Raw genomic sequence first — 18,305 nt, 5'->3', positions numbered from 1 at the left:
CTGCATAGCATCGGGAAGCTCCTTTGTTTGTTCCTGTGCAGCCTCTAAGGAACTTACTGGTTCTTGTGTGTCAGTAAGTTCTTCATCTTATGCAACTTCAGGTGAACTTACTGGTTCTTGTGTGTCAGTAAGTTCCTGGTCTTGGTCTTGCATGTTCTCTGGATGACCTGTTGGTTCTTGTGTAGCAACAGGTCTCACTGACTGCACTTCTGCTGAAGCTCCTGTTGGTTCTTGTGTATCAACAGGGCTTTCTGACTGCACTTCTTCTGAAGCTCCTGTTGGTTCTTGTGTATCAACAGGGCTTTCTGACTGCACTTTTTCTAGAGATCCAGTTGGTTCTTGTGTAGCAACAGGTCTTTCTGTCTCAGCAGAGAATTGTGGAATTTTTACTTCAGCATCAGGAGACTCCTTTGTTTCATTTTCAGCCGCGGGGGCTTCCTTTATTGGTTCTTGTACTAACCTATATCCTGCCTGAGCATATATCTCACCACAACTTGTACACAGATATTCGATATCTTTGCTTTTCTCTGCTGCCGACGCTGCTCTTGCTAAAACATGCAGGCTGAATTCTTCTTGATATGCTTCCCTGATCCTTATTATCTCTTCCTGGTAATCCTGAATCTGAGATTTCAGAAACTCAATTTCTTCTTGCAGGGCGGGTATAGTAGGCTGATCCTGTGAGACAGTCGATTCCAGTGGGGGCAGAGGTTCTGCTACGTCAATTTGATCAATATTTCCCACAGGTGGTTCTTGTGTGTCACCTGGGGTAGTGGCTGGTTCTTGTGTTGCAGCCACTTGCTCACTATCATTCTGGGTGTCGGCAGCTGGTTCTTGTGTATCAGCTGTCTTAAGATATGATGCCACGAAGCTATGAACGCTCTGCATCTCAGCCTCTGTGGGTGAGGGAGAAGGGTTTCGAGGAGTGGCTGGAGTGCGGGGTTTTAAAGCGATGGATGGTAAGCTGGAGGAATTAGGGGATCCAACTACTGCCGATTTTCGTTTTGGTAAAAAGGCAGGGAATTGAGGTGTTTTTCTCTTCCTGCTGGCTCTTGAGGTCGGAACAGTAGTCGGGGTGGTGGGTGCTTTGGTTGAAACCCTCGTTCTTCTTCTTTTTACTGGGGTTTTCTTTGCCTGCTGCATTTTTCGTTTAAGCTGCGTAATTGGGATATTATCGTCGGAATCATCAGTAGAGATACTGAGTATGGGGGCGGGAGAATTGGTTCTTTTGGGAGACATGGTTAATTCCGCTGCTGCTTGTTCATTTTCTGTAACATGCAGAGGTGTTTGCTGGGGTTGTTCGGGAATATGCTCTGTTTGCTGAGGGTTTTCCAAAGGGGTTTGCTCAGGGGTGTCGTCCGTTTGTTGAGGAGGCTCCTGGTCTCGCTGAGGTGTGTCCTCAGCTTGACGAGGAGTTTCCTCTTCTTGATGAGGACTACCCTGCACAGGCTGTGGAATTCTTTCCTCCGGATGGGGATTAATGGGGGGTGGAGGGATGTTCAGAGGAAGAGCTCTGTTAATCAGCAGTTGGATTAGGCGATGGTGTTTTAGGGAGAGAGCTGGATTCTTCGCTTTCATAGCATATCGTGCCATATTTTTAAGACAACCCAGCAAATAATATGGCATGTTCAATAATTGACCATTTCTTAAGTGATTTAACAGGACGAAGTCGTGCTGGTAGATTACCTGGTAACGACCTTCGCATGTCAGATATTGCTTGACGAATTCAGCGACTCTTGGCCATGGTTGAGGTAACGACCGCAATGCTACACCTCTGCCCTTGGTTTCTACTTCCTCGCCCGGACGGAGAAAGTCTCGCTGCGCGTTCAGAATCAGGTGCTTCCTGCTGAACCACCTTGTACCAGTGGCTGGGAGTCTGGTGACTTCGGCTATGAATTCTTCCGTAACCGGAACTTGAATTCCTTGGACGACAGAGAATCCTTCTGTCAAATTGCATGTGAATTCCAGGACTTGCTGCTCGTCAAAGTCCGGAAGTCTCCTGAAATATTCTATCCATCCAGCTTGCAAGAAAATTTGGTAAATTTCCGGAAAGAGCTCCAGAACTGCTGTCGTGCCTGGTTCATGAGTGATGAGGGTTCCTCCCATGGCTGTTGTCTCGGTAAATCTTCAGAATTCAGGGCCGAGCTACCGATTTCAACTCAGAGTATACATCACAAATGGTAACATGCTGTAGTTTTTACATACAACCGGGAGAATTAAGGGTGGCAGTGGTTGGCGTGGTTTACCATTATGGAAATTGCTTTGGTAACCCCCCCCCTTCCTACGTGTGAATGATATGATTGGGAATGCAATCATTTGATGGACCTATCAACCTTTTTCCGCTTATCTATTATTTAATGCTTATTCATAAACGTGCGTACCTTCGTCCTTTACCTTTTTTTGATCGCTGCGTCAAAAAGTCTTTTCTCGTCTGCTGTCAAATTATAATCATTACCGCGGATCTGAAAGCACGGGAATATGGGTGATTTATAATGATAATGACGAGAAGTGACGGTGAGGTACTGTAATCATCACGAAAGGTGGTATATTTCGTGTGGAAAGGATATTTCGGATCAGGAAGCAATATCGTGGCACCGAGATTGGTGTTGCAGCAACAGAGAATTACCGTTGGGGCAACTGGGATTAGGGGAAAACGTTTGTAAAAACGGGGAATGTGCTGGAGTAATGGAACTAGTGTTACAGCAACAGGAATAATGTTGGGACAACGGGAAGTGGTGTTGCAGCAACGAGGATAATGCCGCAGCAACATGGTGTTGCAGCGACGGGAAATGGTGTTGCAGCAATAGGAAATGGTGTTGCAGCAACAGGAAATGGTGTTGCAGCAACAGGAATTCGGAGTCTGCCCAGTAATTCCTTTTGAAGCCTTTGCTCTCAGCTACTACCCCATGCTACATCTGCAAAATCTCGAAATATAATATTGCAATCCTTGGCAGGATTTATTAGTTCCTAAAAAAAAATGTCTAATCCTAAAAATTACATAAATAATAGAAATTCAAGTGCTTTGAGGGACAGCAAGTTCCCCTGGAAAAGAATACTGTTTTATTGCCATGCAAGTGGCTTTAAAGTCCTCTTTGGAAACCGGCCGCTGATACAACCGAAGTCGGTAGCCATTCACTAACAGTGGTGTTCTGCTTCCATCAATTGTTAATAATCTAACCGTTCCATTTGGGAAAACAGTATCCACTTCATACGGTCCCAGCCATCTTGTTCTCAGCTTCCCTTGAAAGTTCTCGAAACGTGAGTCATAAAGTAGAGCCCAGTTACCTTTCTGGAACTGCTTTTGCTTAATGGTTCTGTCATGCCATCTGCTCCTTTGTTGCTGTATCATAGTTGTTTGGTGGACGGCATCCAGTCTTTTCTCGTCCAGTTCCTGCAACTGCTGCAACCTGGCTGTCTGTGCATCAGTTAAATCAAGGTTAACAGCTAAGGCAGTTCTTAAGGTTTTAATTTCAAATTCTACAGGAAAAATAGCATTCTTTCCAAAAACCAATTCATAGGGTGAAAATCCTGTTGTGTTTCTCCAAGTGGTTCTGTAGGCCCAAAGAGCCTCGGGCAAACGCTGAAACCAGTCCCTTCTATTCTCCTTTATTGTTTTTGTTAAGATAGCTTCTATGACCTTATTTGTGCTTTCCACCTGCCCATTTTCTTGGGGGTGGTAAGGTGTGGTCATCTTATGCTTGATATGATATTTCTGAAGCGTATCTTTGAAACCGTGAGAATTAAAAGGAGGTCCTCCATCAGTGACTAATTCTCTGGGTAGTCCAAATCTAACAAAGATTTCTTCAAATAAGAATGTTAGTACTGCTTCTTCATTAGCTTTAATGAGTGCTTTGGCCTCTACCCATTTAGTCATGTAATCTGTGCATACTAAAATGTAAACTCTTTGATTGGATGGAGGATTAATGGGACCTACAAAATCTAATGCCCATTTCTCAAAGGGTTCGAGAGTTACCTGAGGGTTGAGTGGCATTTCATCCCTATGGTTGGGCTGGCCCATTCTTTGGCAGCTGTCACAAGCCTTCACATATTTTCTAGCATCTTTAAAAAGTGATGGCCAGTAATAACCCATTCTAAGCACCTTGTGAGCTGTTCTTTTATCTGCAAAATGTCCTCCACAAGGACCATCGTGACAAGCTTTCAATATATTGTAAATCTCATCTTCCCCAACGCATCTCCTGATTTCTTGATCTATTCCTGTATGGAACAGACACCCGCTTATCCAGCTGTACCTAGCACTTTGCTGGATGATCTTCCTTCTTTCCCTGTGTGATAGGTGTGATGGTAATTTTCCTGCAACTAGGTAATTGGCAATGTCTGCATACCAAGGTGAGTGAGCAGATACTGCAAATAGATACTCATCAGGAAAAGAATCATCTACTGGAACATTTTCATTGGTTTTTAAACGAGAAAGAAAATCAGCAACTACATTTTCTTTTCCTGGCCTATCTACAATTGTGATATCAAATTCCTGTAATAGTAATAACCACCTGGTGACTCGAGCATTAGTAATTGATTTATTCATTAAATACTTGATGGCCGAGTGGTCAATATGCACAAAGGTAGTATAGCCAGTAATGTAATGCCGAAATTTATTAATAGCATAAATAACTGCTAAAAATTCTTTCTCAGTTACTGTATAATTTAACTCAGCTGGTGTCATGTTTTTGCTGATGAAATAGATAGCATAGGGGAGATTGTTTTCTTCCTGACCCAGGACAGCTCCAATTGCCGTGTCTGAGGCATCAGAGGAAATGTGAAAGGGTAATGCCCAGTCAGGTCCTCTCAAAATAGGAGCTGTGGACAACTGATGCTTAAGTTTATTGAATGCATTTTCACAGTCATCAGTCCACTTGAATTCAGCATTTTTCATTAATAACACAAACAAAGGAGAAGCTATTTTAGAAAAATCCTTAATAAATCTTCTGTAATATCCGGCATGTCCTAAAAAACTTCTCACCTCCATTTGTGTTTTGGGGATAGGAAGGTTCTGAATCACCTGAATCTTAGCTGGGTCGACTTGGATTCCTAAAAATGAAATGAAATGACCTAATACAATGCCCTGATTCATCATCATGTGGCACTTTTCAGTGCTTAAAGCGAGGTGTGCTTCAATGCACCTCTTAAGTACTTTTTCAAGGTTTTGCAGGGCATCTTCAAAGGTCACTCCATAAGGAGTAAAGTCGTCCATGAATATTTCTAATGAATCGTTTAACATATCAGAAAAGATTCCTATCACCGCTCTCTGAAATGTCGCTGGAGCATTACACAACCCAAATGGCAGTACTCTATAGGCAAAGGTTCCCCATGGGCTGGTAAATGTGGTTTTGTCCTGATCCTGGGGTGCAATCCTGATTTGGTTGTATCCACTAAACCCATCCAAGAATGAGAAGAATTTCTTACCTGCTAAATTATCCAATACTTGATCAATAAAAGGTAAAGGGAAATGATCTTTTTGGGTTGCTTTATTTAATGATCTATAGTCTACACATACTCGCCATTTCCCATTCTTCTTTGGTACAATTACGAGTGGAGAAACCCACTCGCTGTCAGATATTGGATATATGAATCCTGCATTTAAAAGTTTTTGGAGTTCCTCCTTCACAATTTCTCTGAGGTTAGGGTTCATTCTTCGTTGGGGTTGACAGACTGGTCGGGATCCCTCCTTAATGTATATACGATGAGTACATAATTCAGGGGAGATTCCTTTCATGTCTGTGTAGTCCCATGCGAATGCCTCTTTGTTTGCTTGGAGTAACTTTATTAATTTCTGTTTTTCATCATCAGTCAAATCAGGATTTATATTCAGCATTTTACCAGGTTCAATTTCAACTGTTGTGCTCTTGGAAGAGTTGCCTAATGCCGTCTGGCATAAGTTTTCATCTTTCATATTCTGCTGGGATTCAGGTTCTAGGATTGCAGCGAAGTGATTAAATGTTTCTGAATTAACCGAAGAGGGTTCAGAAATAAAACTGCTAATTAGTTCATCTTCGGTGGAGTCTTTAAAAGTCAAAGCTTGCCCAATAGTTAATATCGGTTGGGTTTCCTCATCCTCATAGTCTACCCATATAGAATTGTCACTATTAATCATGGGAGTGGCATGGGGATAGAGGGTCAGCTGTTTAGTCTCTTGTCCATTGGAGATGGTCATTGATCCAGATCTACAGCTGATGAAAGCATCTGCTGTAGCCAACCAAGGTCTCCCTAGAATCAACGGATGACCCCCCAACTTTGTTTTGGTTTGTAAAACCACAAAGTCAACCGGGTAGTTCCAGGATTCTACAGAGATTATAAGGTCTTCAATGACCCCTTCAGGTTTGATCGTAGAACGGTCAGCTAATTCTAAGATAGTAGGAGTTTCCCTGATAAAGTTTTTCAGCTGGAGCAATTGAGCTGTTTCGAGGGTCATGATATTTATTGCAGCTCCTAAGTCTACTAAGACTTTAGAGATAAAGGTTTTTCCGACCTGGACTGTTACTGTAGGGTGACCAGGGTCACCATACTTGACAGGATAATCTTTTTCAGTCATTAAGGCTATTAATTCCCCCATCACATGAACTGTGAGGGGGTCCTTAGCCTTCCTTCCAGGTTTCTTTACACAGATATCTCTAATAGTTCTAGCGTATATAGGAACATCCCTTAGTGCTTGCAATAATGGGATTTTGACATACAAGTTCTGTAACTCTCCTAAAAGATTGAAGGTAGGTTGTTCAGGTGCTTTAGTGAGAGTCAGTCTTTCAGGGAATGGTGGATCTACCGTTTGGTCATTATTGTTAGGTGCTGATTCTACTGTTTCAGTACTATGGTTAGCTGGTTTCTCTTTTCTAGTCTCTTCTTTGTCAGAGTCCGTAATATCATCTATAATAGGTTCAACTATTCTCCCTGAGCGAAGGTGGATATCATTACATTGCAGGGGAGAAATAGACTGACTTTGAATGTCAATAACTTGCAAGGCCTTATTATTATTTGGATTGGGGTTAGGTTGTACAGGCAGCTGTGGTCTCATTGCCTGATTATTTGGAGGATTATTAGATGGTAAGGAAAGAGATTGTTGTTGTTGAGGAAAGGGTATCTGTTGGGCTGCCCAGTTTGGGTTCCATTGATTAAAGTATGGTTGCTGGGGGGCCCAAGGATTCCACATAGTAGGGTCAGGAAAAGGGATATTTGGTTGCTGCATAAGTGGAAAGTTCATTGTGTTGAAGGGTGGGTATTGCATTTGATTCATGGGTGGGTAAAAAGGAGAATTATTATTCCAACGATTGAATGTTGTATTAGAGCTCGTACCTTGTCTTTGCGGCCATTGCCTCCTCTGAGTCATTAGGTACACTGCTTCAGCTTCTTCTTCAGTTGTCTGCAGTGCTGCTTTGATTCCAGGCAGAGAGGGGCATTGCTGTGTTTCATGATCCTTCTCGCAGATTGTGCATATAGGCATCCTATCCAGTGGGCATTCTCTAAGTGGATGTTTTTCTCTGCATTTTGAACAGAAAATTGCCAGAGCAGCTTCTACTTCTGCCCGTTTCTTCTTGACCTGCAGAGCATCAATCTGTGAAGCAAAAGAACTTAGCATTTCAGTTTTAAATTCCTCTAATAAGTTACCTATCTCAGCTCTTGTTGCTCCTCCACTGGCTGACTTCTGAACCCTTGAATACACATTATCTCTGCTTTTCGATCTGCCTGCCGCTCCCCTTGAACACCGCATACAGAGCGTAATAATTTCATCAAAGGGTTCTTTAGAAATGTCCCCTTTTCCAAGCATGTTCAGCATGTCCAGGCAATCATCTCTTACCCCTTTCAGCAGTATGGTCTTCAAAATGTCTTTGCTCATATTAGGATGATCAGACCGCTGCAGATTATACTGTAATCTTTCCACGAAATCTTCCAAATTCTCGTCCTCTTTCTGGACCATTTTAAACAATTCTTCCTTTCTTTCTCTTGTCCGGCAGTAGTCTTGATACTTAGCCAGAAATCCCTCTGTCATTTGGTCCCAGGTGGTGATTGCTTGAGCTCCCAAGCTCATAAACCACCTCAATGCGTTCCCTTTTAGTGTTGCTGGAAACAATTTCAACTTCTGATTAGGACTTATGTAATCATAGCTTCTACACAGTATGTCGAATTCGAAGAGGAATTCGTCCGGATCTTCGGAGGACAACCCATGGAAATTGGGTAATGCCGAGAGTGGAATATTTTTCATGGGGGTTGTTCCTCTCGGAAGTTCCCCAATAGGGAATTCCAGGGTAGAGAGCGAGTTTTCCCCTCTCCCTTCTATTCTGTTATCCTCCATCGGTATTTTCCCTGAATCACTCGCTTTATCTTCTGTGTCTTCTGTTTCTTCAGGTTCCTCTACCGGTTCCTCGGTGTACTCTGGTGCTTCCAGCTTCCTCTCAGGTCCTATCACTTCCTCCGTCTGTTGGTCTGTTTGTGAGGAGTATTGGATCTGGGGTCTCCGGGAACTCGTCCTCTGTGATGCTTCGGCCTTAGAGATGATTTCGTCGATGTAAGTCTTCCTTCCTCCTTTGCCGCCTGTAAAATTAGGTTTCTTGCGTCCTCTCATACACCTGTTATTTTCACAAAGAAACCATTATTGCTTTTAGAATTCTTTAGTTGCCTTCCCCGGCAACAGCGCCAAAATGTTGGCTAGTTGAATTGTTTATGAATTAAACATTCAAGTACCACATTAATTGTCAACCAGGGAAAGTCTTTTTATTTCAAAGGCTACTGCGTACTGTATGTACTTAAAGTCTAAAAGCATCGAAAAGCTGTAGTATACGTAATTCTTACGCTATGTCATTACAGTACTTGTTAAGATGAAAGCAATTAATTAAAACTACGAATCTGGAAAGCGAAGTAATGGACGCTCTGTTGGCAGAGGATCAGGACCCTATCCTCCAGATGGGGACGTTCAGCACCTGCCCCTGTAATCAGATTTACTAATGCACACTGCACTCTCATTCACCGGTGAGAAACAAACTCGAGTGATTAATGAAACAGAGTACCAGCAAAACAAAGAATACCAGAGGTAATGCTATCAAATCCAAACAGAGTACCAGAAAGAAACTACTGCACACTTACACACTTGACAAGAAAGTAAATGGGTGAATCTTGTGAGGAAGGTGGGCCCAGTCCCTCTCACAAGATTCCCCAGGAAAACGAAGACGGGATTAAGTGCTCAAAACAGTTTTATATTCATCTGCCAAAAAGATTAAATACAATAGAGTTCAGACTTGCTGATGTTCTCAGAATCTCGCTTACAGACTGACCATAGACACCGACTAATCCCTTTTTCATGTAGATGTCTCCTCTTTATAGAGGAGACATCTATTACAATAAAGTATTACAGCCTATTCAGTTAACCCATCTTGTCAAAAATAAGCAATTCAGAGTGTTGTTACAACAGTATGATAATACATTCTTTTCTTGAGCTTTAGCTGTTACACAGCGGGTAACTGACTTTGACCGTCTTCTCGGGATCTTCATATTCCTTCGCCATTTCCCCATGTTGTTCATGCCGACTGTGTTCTTCTTTCTTTAGACTTCCGCTTGATTATGCCATGTCAAGATTCTTTAGATAGCTGCCATCTGTTGTTCGTGGCTGTTACAAAATAGCTTGCTTTAGGTAATTGCTGTTGCTGACTGTAGCAACTACGGAGTTGCTGCTTCTGGTGTTGCAGCAACTGCGTAGTTGCTGTTTCTGGTGTTACAGCAACTGCGTAGTTGCTGTTTTTGGTGTTACAGCAACTATACATTATAACTCCTGCAAGCTTAAGGCAATTATTTGACAATTTAGTCAGCGTTTCCAAGGATAAGTATAAAGATATTCACGAATATGAAATAAACAATTAAACATAGATATGCGGAAGGTTACTTCATACCTTGGGGTCAATATATCATTATAAAATAAAAGCTTTCAACTTATGACTGCAAAAGGGTAATAATACGGCAAAAGATAAGGTCAAAAATAGGTCAATTGTGAGTCCCAATAGTTGGGTCCCTATAATACTAGTGATTACCCCATTACTATTGTAGTTATACCCCTTATTTATATTATTGTGCCCCTATTACCCCCATATTATTATTTCTGTGCCCATAGAATCCCTCTATTGTTATTTTTGTGGCTTTATATTATTATTGTTAGGTTGGCTGGATTATATTGTGACTCCTTAGACTCCTATATATAGAAAGGAGGTTTTGTCATTTGTATCATCCAAGAATTGTTCATTTATGTAATGTAAAGGAGGTTGCCCCCTCGAAGAGGCTGAATTCTAAGGCGTTGATCTATCTTTTCTATCTTTTCTTGAGTTGGTTTCATAACAGTAGAGGTATAAATGTTGGTTAGATTCCTTCACATGGAATATATGACAACTTCTCTACGAAGCATACAATGAAGAAATGCATCATGCATACAAGAACCATGAAGCAAGACTTTTAGTAGTGGTGCCAAGACCTCTCACATAACAAAAATTAAACAAGAATTTTTGTGTTTAAGGTGTGTTTTTTATTTCTAACATAACCAAGTATCTAGTATTTTTGGGATTATATATGTGCAAAATTCCATTGACAAAATGAGTGGTTGAAGAAATAGACCCTAATAATGATCTGGCATACACAAACCAGTGGAAAAGGTGAAACTATGAGTACATTTCATTTGTTTGTGATAATCTTCCTATCTTAAAAGGGAGAACCCTTCTTCAATTCTATGTTGATTTCATGAGAAGATTCAAGGAGAGCTTTAATGATCGTATGAGTGAAACTATTGTGGTAAGGCTTCTCAAAATTTGGTTTTTGTTATCATTGAAGGTGTTTCAAAGGAATTAACTTTTTCATGGATTTTCTAACACTAGTGTTACAAAACTAACTTCTTGTAATACAGATGCCTAGATTAACTCATGATGTCTAAAATTTTATATGTATTCTCTTGGTGTTTAATGTAGATAATACAATACTTTAATTAATGTATGAAATTTCTGGCACAAGGATCCATTTTCTTCTATGAAGATTGATTGAGGTCAGTAACTTAAGATTGTATGGAGTTAATATGTACAACATGAATTTTGGTAGTGGTTCCAAGACCTCTCACGTAACAAAAATGAAACAAGAATTTTTGTATTTAAATTATGTTTTTTATTTCTAACAGAATGAAGAATCTAGTTTTTTCAGGACTGTATATGTACAATATTCCTTTGCCCAAAATGGGTGGTTGAAGAAATAGACCATGATAATGATCTGGCCTTCATTGACTAGTGGAAAAGGCGAAATTATGAGCACATTTCATTGGGTTGTGTTAACTTTCCTATCTTAAAAGGGAGAACCCATGTTTAGTGCTATGCTGATTTCATGAGAAGCTTCAAGGAAAGCTTTAATGATCTTATGAGGAAAAGGTTTTGGTAAGGCTTCTCAAAATTTGGTTTTAGTGCTCATTGAAAGGATTTCAAAGGAATATATTTTTTCATGGATTTTCTAACTCTAGTGTTACAAAACTAACTTCTTGTAATATGGATGCCTAAATTAACTCATGATGTCTAAACTTTAATATGTAATCTCTTGTTGTTTAATGTAGATAATCCAAGACTTCAATTACTGTATGAAATTTGTGGCACAAGGATCCATTTTCTTCTATGACGATTAATTGAGGTCAGTAACTTAATATTGTATGGAGTTAATATGTACAACATGACTTTTGGTGGTGGTTTCAAGACATATCACATAACAAAAACTGAAACAAGAAATTTTGTGTTTAAATTGTGTTTTTTATTTCTAATGTGACGAAGGATCTAGTATTTTTGGGATTGTATATGTGCAGTGTTCCTTTGCCAAAATGGGTGGTTATAGAAATAGACCATGATAATGATATGGCCTACACTGACCAGTGGAGAAAATGAAACTATGAGCACATTTCATTGGGTTGTGTTAATGTTCCTGTCTTAAAATGGTGAACCCATGTTTAACACTATGCTGATTTCATGAGAAGCTTCAAGGAGAGCTTTATGATCTTATTAGTGAAATTATTGTCATAAGGCTTCTCAAAATTTGGTTTTAGTGCTCATTGAAATGGTTTTAGAGGCATTATTCTTTTCATGGATTTTCTAACACCAGTGTTACAAAACTAACTTCTTGTAATATGGATGCCTAAATTAACTCATGATGTCTAAACTTTTATATGTAATCTCTTCTTGTTTAATGTAGATAATCAAAGACTTTAATTACTATATGGAATTTGTGGCACAAGGATCCATTTTCTTCTGTGAAGATTGATTAAAGTCAGTAACTTCAGATTGTATGGAGTTCCTATGTTCAAGAAATTGATTTTTAGAACTCAATGCTTAATATTATTAGATGAAACCATCACAATATAAACATTTCATTTCTTTTGAATAGGGAATTTTATCTAAGCATGTACTTTTGTATGAAATTTTTTGACCCAGGTGTCAAAAATGTCTTCTAACAGACTTGTGAGACCCCAGTGGTTATGGAAATTTCATGATGATCCCTGCATGACAATATGACCTATGTCCTACTATTTATATGAATATATATTATGCATGGGATAACTTCCCATATTTAAAGATCTAGGCATTACTTTTAGCATGGAATAAGTGAGACCTAAGCTTTGATATTCCATTTCAATTTTTATGACCCAAGCTGTGACTTTTGGAATAGTGACAAAATAGTTGATTTACATGAGTCTAGAGCTCTTGTACTTCATGAAATAGATAAGACTGGAATGTGCTATATAAAACCCATTTGTTGATTATGGACCTCTTGCTTGTTTTATGTGTGGAACCTAGACTTTATGGACCAATTGTTAATTTTGCACTTCTTTCTTGTTTTATGTGTGGAACCTAGACTTTATGCCCCAGTTCTTGATTGTGAACCTCTTTCTTGTTTTATGTATGAAACCTAGACTTCACGACCTATGTATGAATTTTTCATATATTAGCACAAATATCTATTAAACATAGATCTACTAAATCTTGAAATGGATCAAAAAACTGGAGGAGCAAATATCAATTTTTTGTGAAGCCTTTTGATGTATTGATGTGTAATAGATCTCAACTGTTGAAATTGTCTTATAACAGACTTGTGAGACCAAAGTGGAGAGGGTAATTTCATGATGATCCCTGCATGATTGTATGGCCTATGGCCTGCTATTTATATGAATCTGGTTTTTGTATGGGCCCACTATTCATATTTAAAGATCTAGACATTGATTTTAGCATGGAATAAGTAGGGCCCAAGCCTTTACATTTCATTTCAAATTTTTATGACCCAATCTATGACTTTAAATTTTAGGAATAGTGACTCAATACTTGATTTACATGAGTCCATATCTCATGTACTTTATGAAATATATAAGACTGGAATGTGTTATATAATACTCAGTTGTTGACTATGGATATCTTGCTTGTTTTATGTATGGAACCTAGAATTTATGGTTGAGTCCTTAATTGTGCAGCTCTTGCTTGTTTTAGGTATGAAACCTAGACTTTATGGCCCATGTATGAAATTTTCTTGTATTAGCACATATTTGTCTTAACCATGGATCTATTAAATGTTAGGATATTCCGACACATAGGATATAGTTAAGTTCAACTTGGTCTAGTATAGAGTTAGGTATAGAGTTAGGTAAAGTGTCTTTCTTTACTGTTGTACATTTTGTAACTTACAATCCGACGGTCACGATATGTAGTGATCCGACGGTTCACTCTCACCTCGGTATTACCAACACTTGATCCGTGGCTTGACACCCGATTGGTCCATGAGTTCTATTTAAAGCGCATGGAGGGTCATTGTTCGGGTAATCCATGCATGAGAGAAGCTTATGTAAATTTTCATTCTTTGATTAATAAATTCCCTGTAGTACCCACGTTGGGACAGGCCGTGGACTGTTTCCCTCTTTGAGGGTTTTAACCACGTCAAAAATACTGGTGTATTGATCTGTGATCTGGTTGTGAGCGGTTTCCTTTTGGTGTTCTTTCTGAGGAACTTACCCTGTATATTCCTACATGGTATCAGAGCTATTTGAGGGCCGCGTCCGTTGGTGATCCAAATCTGAAGTCGGCAGAACTGCATGCGGCTGTCGTTTCCTAGATCTGTTGTTTCTGACTGCTTTCGGGCCGAGAGGACTGCTCTGTTGCATTTGGAGCATTTGTTCCAGTGAGGAACCCCTTTCGTTTCACGTGAAAAGGTTTCCGGTAGCCCTAGCTGCGTCATTTTTCAGATCCGGAGGTATACAGTGTTTTTTGCAGTTTACTGTTATTTTCTCTCTGCTTATTTCGGTTTCGGTTTATTTAGCCTTTTTTTTAACCGGATCTATACCTTTCATTTCTGCGTATGCTCTTTGCCCTGCGACTCTGTGCGATCTGGGCAAATCAGAAACAGAAAGGAAGGTTTTTTCTCATGCGTATGCTCTTTTCCCTGCACCTTAGTGTGATCTTGGAAAATCAGAAACATTGAGAAAAATATTTAGTTTTTCGGCTAAAGCTAACTTTGAGATTTTTTTTAAAAATTTCTAGTTTTTTGGATAAAGCTAACTTCGAGCCGCAAGGTTCGTTTTTCTTTGCATATTCGTGTTGGGTTTTGTGTTTTGTGTTTTGTAGGGAAAAAGAGCTTTCTCAAGGCAAGCACACAAACCAAGGCGCCCCCCCCCCCCCCCCCCCCCCCCCTCTCTCTCTCTCTCTCTCTCTCAAATTTTTTGTATAGATCAATTGGTTCAAAGCTATTTTAAGAGAGTAGAGGTCTTGGGTTCAAGTCTCCATTTTGTGGGGGCGGATTTTTTCATTCCCGCACATTCGCGCACTTTGCCGGCAACGTCAACAATTTTTTTTTCAAAAAGCCATAACTTCTTCATCCGAAAGCCTTTTTCAGAGTCGTTTTTTTTAAAACCGCCTATTTTTTTGAGATCTATCCATTGGAACACTTACTTTCAGCATCTTCAGCTTCAATTTTTTTAAAAAAATGGAAAGTCCATGCCAAGTCATTCTTGACAGCACTAACTACTTCCAATGGGTAGCCTACATGGAAGATTTACTTAGAAGTAAAGGTCTCTTCAGAATAGCCACAGATCAAGAGAAGAAACCAAAAGATGAAGACAAGGCTGCAAAATGGGAAAATAGACAAGATCAAGCACGTGGTTTGATAGGGATGTCTATTTCTCCTGATCTTAGATTCCACATTGCAGAACTTGAGACTCCTCATGAAGCATTAGAAAAACTCGCTAAAGTTTTTGGGATTAAAAATGAAATTAGAGCCCATCAACTTGAAAATGAGTTGCTTACTTTGGATCCTAATAATTTTTCTTGCATTGAAGATTTCTTGTCCAAATTCAAGACCCTTAGATATCTCTTGGAAGGTGTTAAAGTTAAGAAAGAAGATGGTAACCTTATTTATTCCATCCTTACTAAGTTGGGACCAGCCTACTCTGTATTTGTTTCCACTTTCCATTCTACAAGGGAAGCTTTCATTTGTCAAGGAAAAGACTACAAGGCCCCTTCCTTTGACTCCTTTTGTGATTCCTTAATAAGAGAACAAGAAAAACTCTTACACCTTGGTCTTCTTAATCTTGGAAACTCTTCCACGAAAGCGTTAGCCGCCCAGCAGCAACCAAATTCAAAGAATCCTAAGAAGTCATATCCTCAAAAGAATGGTCCTAAACCAACTCAGCCTCAAAATGAAAGATCATTTCAGCAAAATGATAAGACCAATAAAAACAAATGGAAGAAGACTGATAGACATTGTAACTTTTGTAATCGAGATGGCCACTTAGAATCTAAATGCTTTAAGAAGATGGAAGCCTTGGAAGCCGCAATGAAGAAACATAACATCCATGTGGAGCCTACTTCAACTTCCGGAATGGCACTTTCTGCATGTCGTTGTCAATCATCTCAGTCTGGTTATGCATTAAATGTATCTTCTTCTTCTTCTCATTCTCATGAGTGGCTCATTGATTCTGGAGCCTCTTATCACATGGCCAAAAACCAAGCCATGTTTTCTTCTTTAAATGATTGTAACACCAAAAATATATATGTTGGTGATGATAGATCTCTTAATGTTGTAGGGACTGGAACTGTTCATCTAGACAATGGTCAGTTTAATGATGTATTATGTGTTCCAACCTTATCCTGCAACCTTCTATCTGTCTATCAGATAACTCATTCAAGTGAAGGTAAAATTGTTGAATTTTCACCTCATGATGTTGTAATCAAGGATCTAAAAGATCTTAAACAGATTCTAGCTACTGGTCTTGCTGATGATTCCACAAGGTTGTATAAGTTTCACAACTTTGGGTCATCCAATCTTCCCTCAGTATTTGTTGCTCATAATGATGAAGTGAGCAAACTTTGGCATGAGCGATTTGGTCACTTAAACTATCGCTCCCTTCAGCATCTATGTAAAGAAAATATGGTGACAGGTCTTCCTATGGTATCTTGCAGAGATGGTGTTTGTTCCGGATGTGTACTCAGAAAACATCATCGGGACAATTTTGACAAACGTGCCTCTTGGCACGCCTCAGCCCCTTTACAGCTTGTGCACAGTGATTTATGTGGTCCTCTTCCTGTTGCTTCATTCTCTGGCTGCAAGTACTTCTTAACTTTCATTGATGATTTCTCCAGACGCACTTGGGTATACTTCTTAAAACTCAAGAGCGAAGTATTTAACACATTTTTGGCCTTCAAAGCCTTTGTTGAAAAACAATTTGGACATCAAATTCTTAAGCTAAGAACTGATAATGGTGGAGAATATGTTAAAAACACATTCATCAACTTTTGCACCGAAAATGGAATTCAAATGCAACATACTGTTCCATACACTCCACAACAAAATGGTGTAGCTGAAAGGAAAAATCGCACCTTAAAGGAAATGGCTAATTGTATGCTGCAATCTAAAGGACTCAGTCTTAGTTTTTGGGCCGAAGCAATTAATTGTGCAAATTATATAATCAATCGCACTCCTACTAAGGTTCTAGAGAATATCACTCCAGAAGAAGCTTGGAGTTCCATTAAACCAGATGTAAGTCACTTTCGTGTGTTTGGAAGTGAAGCATGGGCCCATATTCCAGATGAAAAGCATAAAGCTTTAGAACCTAAGAGTGAGAAATGTACTTTTGTTGGATATTCTGAAGATGTAAAAGGTTATAGACTTATTCCATTTAAGTCCAAAAATGTTATCATTAGAAGAGATGTAAAATTTGATGAAAATAAATCGGCCTGCGAGCCTAGTCCAGCGGATGTGCCACCTCTTCCTATCTCTTCTACTTTTGAAAAGATTTCTTCTTCAGATGATGAAAGCGAGGATGATAATCCTCCCCCACCTTCTCAGGATCCTCAACTTCCAAGATGGGTCCGTGCTACTCGGGATGTAGCAGGTGATCTTGCCGGTGATCCTACAGATCAGCGACGTACACGTTCTCAGTTTGAAAGAGCCTCTTCTTTACTGGCTCAAGCTCCAGTAAATCATGATCCTGACACTTTTGCAGAAGCTTCAGGCCATCCACATTGGGAAGCAGCTATGAATGAAGAATATCATTCATTGATGACAAATGATACATGGGATCTTGTTCCTCTACCAAAGGGACGCAAACTTGTTAGATGTAAATGGGTTTACAGAACCAAGTATGGACCAGATGGGAAAGTTGATAAACATAAAGCTTGTCTCGTTGCTAAGGGATTTTCACAGGTTGAAGGCATTGACTACACTGAAACCTTCTCCCCTGTTGCAAAAATGAGCTCTATATGCCTTGTTCTTTCCCTTGCTGCCTCTTTAAAATGGGAAGTCCATCAGATGGATGTTAAATCTGCCTTCTTGCATGGGGACTTGCAGGAAAAAATCTATATGGAACAACCCATTGGCTTCATACAAACAGACTCCAGCCTTGTTTGTCGACTTAAAAAATCCCTTTATGGCCTCAAGCAAGCTCCTCGGGCTTGGTATGCCAAAATGGATAGCTTTCTTTTAGAATCTGGCTTTTCTAGGTGTCATTCTGACAATACTGTCTACACCAAGAAAGTGGGCAACTCTCTTATCATCCTTGTTCTTTATGTTGATGATCTTATTCTTACTGGTAGTGATCCCAACCTTATAAACCATGTGAAGTCCAGCCTTAAAAAGAAATTTGAAATGACAGACTTAGGACACTTACACTATTTTCTCGGTCTTCAAGTCTTGCAATCCAAGGAGGGTATTTTCCTTTCCCAGTCCAAGTATGCTTGTGATATTCTTCGTCATTTTCACATGGAAGACTGTAAGCCAGCCCCTTCTCCCTTTCAGTCTGGAGTCAAACTTTCAGTCTCTTGTAC

The sequence above is a fragment of the Pinus tabuliformis genome, chromosome 4_2 (assembly GCF_031772625.1).
Source record: "Pinus tabuliformis cultivar Carrire ecotype Pingquan chromosome 4_2, CPIR1, whole genome shotgun sequence".
Classification (NCBI taxonomy): Eukaryota; Viridiplantae; Streptophyta; class Pinopsida; order Pinales; family Pinaceae; genus Pinus; species Pinus tabuliformis.
The sequence above is the reverse complement of the archived record's forward strand: the minus strand, read 5'-3'. Positions refer to the sequence as shown.